We start from the raw sequence: 4,853 nt of genomic DNA on the forward strand, positions 1-4,853 counted from the left end.
GGGCGCGCTCCCACCGCTCTGCCCATCTGGGCGGGCGCTCGCCGGGGGCGGAGCCCTGGCCGGTCCTCTGGGGAGGAGGAGGGCTGGGGGGCCACGCCGGCCCCACTCAGGCAGCCGTTCCCGGAATGGGGGTTTCAAACTATTTTTTGTTGGCGAATATGCATGTGGTCTTAATTATTTATACGCAGCACTTATCTCCCCCAAATGTTTTATCAGGATTCGGCAGGTCCTAGAGCGTGAGACCGAAGCCCATGTGGCCTGCGGAGGGGAGAGGGGACTTCTGGGGAGCCGGGAAGCTGATTTAGACGTCCCCAGATCTGCCAGGGGGCGAGGGAAGGACCCGCGTGCCCGCCCTTCCCGCGGGGAGGGGTGTGGGCCGCGGGCAGGTGTGGGAGCTCCAGCACTCCCGCCTCAGCAGCTGTGGCTCGCCGCAGCCGGGATGGGAGCCACGTGTACAGGAGCGACCGGCCGGCCCCACGCTGGTCGTGTGCGCTCCGCGCCGCCCCTGGAGGCCGGGGTGACTGTGCCCATTTCACAGATGGGGACTGGGGTTCTGGGCCGGCGAGCGCCTTGGGCAGAGTAGAGCTGGATGCCAGAGCAAGGGGAGGCAGGGCGGCTACCCCTCGGCTGGGCCCTCTGCCGGTTGCTGGCTCTTGCGCAGCCACACTCCGGTTCCTGGAAGCGCCTCCTGGCACACGCCCGCCTGGCACCAGCCCTCTGCTCCTGCAGGATGTGCAGCGGCTCCCAGGCAACACCTCCCTGCCTCCCTCCCTCCCAGGGCCCTGGCTCTGGAAGCCGGGACCCCAGCCTCCCACTGGCAGTGCCCAGCCTGCCCCTTGCTGGCCCAGGCTCCTGCTGGCGTGAGCCCCTGAGCGGGCTGGCAGGGCTGCCGGCGAGCGGCGCTGGGGGGCGGTGGCAGCTGGTTGGCTGGCGGGTGGAGGTGCCCAGGGGCGCACAGTACTCCCGGCTGCCTGCGCCCCCCAGGGCTTTGGGCCAGGGCTGGGGGCGCCTGCCTGCTGCTGGGGTGAGCGTTTGCGCTGGGGGTGGGGCAGACTTCCTTGAACCTGTCCCTAGGGCCAGGATCTTCCCAGCTCGGCCACGAGTCCTGGAGCCGCTGGGTTGGGCCTGCGGGCCTGGGGCTTCCCTGCACTTCACCCAGGCCGAGTGGAAGCTCTTTCCTGAAGCAAAGCTCCTCACGAGGGAGATTCCCGACCTGCGCCCTGGCCACTGGCTCATCATTTAACAGCTCTGGTGTTGGGGCGCTGGGGCGTGGGCGACAGTCAGGGGCCCGCGCTGGGGACAAGTTGCAGGAGGCAACGGGGACATGGGTAATTCCAGGTCGGCGTGGGTCTCTGCGCCCCCCACCATGGTGAGGGCCCCTGGGGGGCCACGGAGGGGCCAGGGTGCCAGCCGCGCCCCCTTGGGCCCCTGAAGAGTTGGTTCCCACCAGCCGACCTGTTCCCACAGCCAGAAGTTGCCATGGGGACCCCTCCCACCTTCAGCTACAGCTTTTCCAGTAAAAGCACCACAGACATCCCTACTTCCCGACAGGCACGCCCCTCGGCCCCCCACCCCCACTCTGCTGGGAGCAGCTGGGAGTTAACCCTCCGTGTGCCGGCCATGCTCTTTGGGGGAGCCTGGGCCCTGCGTGCGGGCAGCGGGCGGCCCCAGGGGACGAAGGGGCCTGACGGAAGGGGCAGCCGCCTGTGCCCCAGGGGAGTGACCTGGCCAGTGGCGGGAAGCAGGAAGCCGGCTGGGGACTGAAGGCCGCGGGGGAGGAGCCTTGCTGGGAGCCCCGCAGGCATCTGGGGTGGCAGCCGGGGGTCCTGGGAGCCCCTGTGGTGGGTGAGGGGCCAGATGTGCCCAGCCTGGCCCGCAGCGGCTGCCAGGGCGCTCACACCCCTCCCCCACGCTGTCAGAGACTGCGACTGCCCAGCCCGGAGCCCCATTCTGCAGCTGGCAGCCCCCCAAGGAGGCCTTGAGCCCACTGCCTGACCGAGTGTCCGGGCCGAGGGACAGGAGTCACTGCCTGGGCGCCTCCCTTCCTCCCCCTGGAGGTGGGTGGCCGGGCCCTGCCAGGGTGAGGAGGAGGGGTCAACCCTGCTGGGGTGGGGGGGGGCGGGCGGGGGTGCCAGGCCCAGCTGGTCCTGCTGCCAGGCCTCCCTCCCTTCCAGACCTGAGCGGGAGGGGTCTGCTGTTCTCGGTGCAGCGGGATGAATAATTGAGAGGTCTTTGAGGAGAATTAATTAGCCCGTTTATGGCCTGTAAATGCTTGCTGAGATGGTACAGGAATCGCTGCCTGTGCGCCTCCTGCCCACCGGGGCCCAAGACACTCGGGGGCCCCGGGGCCCCGCCAGACCGGCTGGGCCCTGGCTGCGCCGACCAAGGGGCCGGGCTGTGTGTCCACCCCGCCCCCAGCGGCTCTGCTCTCACTGCTGGCTCGGGCTGCCCGCAGCCGCGAGGCCAGTCGGGGCCTGCCACTGTCGGGAACGCACCCCATGCTGGAGCCCTGTCCTGGCCCTGGGCAGGGTCAGGCCGTAGGGGAGAGGCCGCCCTCTGCCTGGGTCCCCAAGCTCTTTCCATACAGTCCCACACAGCCGCTCCCCCAGCCCCGAGCCAGCCCAGGGGGTGGCAGGATGAGGGACAGAGCGCCTGCCCCCGGCTGGGCTGGGGAGTCAGCCCAACGCCCCTGGGGAGGGAGGGGGCTCTGCCGGCTGGGACAGGGCCCGCTGCCCGCCTGCGGCTGACCCACACCAGCCTCCCCCAGTCCAGGGGCCGGCCGGCAGCCTCGCTTCTGGCAGGTGCTGTTCCCCCAGACTGGAGGTCTCCCCCAAACTGCAGCATCATAACTCTGTCACTTCAACAAACAACTTTTTTAAAAAGTAAAAGATTGGGCGACCCTGCTTGCGCGAGCCGTGGACATTTGCCCACAGCCGGGGACAGCCGCCAGGCCCAGCGGCAGAGCGCCGGAGCGAGCGAGGCGGCAGTTTCAAGCAGAGCTTTGGGCTGGACGCAGCTCTGCACTGGGGGGCTGCGGCTGGCCCTGGCGGGACGTTTACGTGCTGGGGCCACGTGGCCAGTGACCCCGTCACGGCGGCGGTCATTTCAGCTGGGGGCTGGACCCCCACCTGCCCCGCAGCCCAGGTCAGGCTCAGCCACCACTGTGGGGTCCTCGACAGGGCCCCAGGAGGGGAGGGAGCGGCCCGCCGGCTGCGTGAGCGCGAATGCATGAATGAGGCCCTTGGCTGCAAAGCTGGGCCCCACGCCCCTGTGGCTGGCTGGGCGTGGGGGGCCCGGAGCAGGGACCCAGGCCTGCAGCTGGGGCACTGGGGCTCTGGGCGGGGGGCGCGGGGCTTGGGTTGAGCCCACCTGAGGCTGTGACAGCCACGATCGGTGGACACTGGGGACAAGGGACAGAGTCCTCTGGGTCCCGGGTCGCCCGGTGGTCCAGCGGGGCTGGACAGCTTCCTCCCTCCGTCCTCACCCCTTGCCTACTCCATGTCCTGGAGGCTGCCGTGGGGGCCACAGCAGAGTCCCTCTTCCTGTTGGGTTGGCGCAGGTGAAGTTGGGGGGATGCACCGTGGGTGCTGGTTCCCCGAGTCCCAGCCCACGGCTTGCCAGGCTGCCCCCCTCCGGCGGTGTCGGGGCTGCTTGCTGGTTTGCCGCGAGCATCTGCTAAGGCCGCGTGCGGCTGCTCAGCAACTTTGATGTCACCGCTGGCGGAGACAAGTGCCCAGCGCCCGCTGGAGGTGTCACAGCCGGGGCCTCCTGGGGGCGCGGGGGTCAAAGCGCAGCCTGGAGCTGCCCGCGGCCACCGCGGCACGAGTCAGGCCCCGGCCAGGGAGGGACCCCAGGGTGCAGCGGACCCCTCCTGGCTCCCCGCAGCCCCCCAGCAGTGGGTGTCAGTGGATCCGCCTGTGCTGCTCCCCACTCTCTCTCTGGGGAGTCCTCACCCCCCACACCCTGGCCTGTACCCCAGTTCTTGTGCACATACATAAACACATCTTTTAAAACAATAAAAAGGAAAGCGTCGCCTGAGCCTGCCCCTGCCCGTGGGCCCACGGCTGGTGACCGGTGGTCATGCGGCATGGAGGGCCCCCCCAGGGGCTCTGGCCGGAATGTAGCTGGCCCCGGGGTGCAGTCAGGCACACCGCGCTGGGTGGGGGCAGCGATGCGGAGCCCCGGGAGGGAGACGGCCCCGTGTGCACGTCCAGGGCGGCAGAGGCGCGACCCCCAGCCGCCGTCGCGCCCCGGCCTGCAGCCCGCAGGACCCGGCCCCTGGCCTGCAGTTGCCGTGTCTCCACGGGCCTCCTCTTCCAGGTCTGGAAACTGACCCGCGTCAGCGGCCAGTCAGGCGGCCCCGGGCCCGCGTGGCTGCCAACGCGCAGGCGGCAGGCGGCTCTTCTCTCCAGGGGAGCCAGAGGGCGGCGCTGCCCACCGGCCGTGGCCAGCGCTGGCCTCGGCCCCTGTCAGTCAGGACCCGCCCGAGCGGCCCCTCGGACCGGCTGTCCAGCGCTCGGTGCTGACTTTCGGCACGTGTTTGCGGGGTTGGGCCGGGACCCCCCGGCTGGGCTGGGCGGGGTTCGGTTCCGGGCTCTGACTCCCCTTTCCCCAGGCAGTGCAGCAGCGCAAGAGGGCAAGTGTGTGCCGGGAGCCCGCCAGCCACCCCTGGCAGCACGCAGCAGGCACCCTCTGCTCAGAGCAAGGAGTGGGAGCTGGCCTGAGCCCCTGTGCCCCCAGCCCCTGTACTGAACCCCGCCTGCCAAGGTCAGGTGGCAGAGGCTGGCCCCTGAGAGGTGTTCGGGGCACACGGGTGGCGCCCAGGACGGGGTCGGTGTCCTTGCGACGCGCCC

The sequence above is a fragment of the Condylura cristata genome, unplaced genomic scaffold, assembly GCF_000260355.1.
Source record: "Condylura cristata isolate star-nosed mole 26May11 unplaced genomic scaffold, ConCri1.0 scaffold00038, whole genome shotgun sequence".
NCBI lineage: Eukaryota > Metazoa > Chordata > Mammalia > Eulipotyphla > Talpidae > Condylura > Condylura cristata.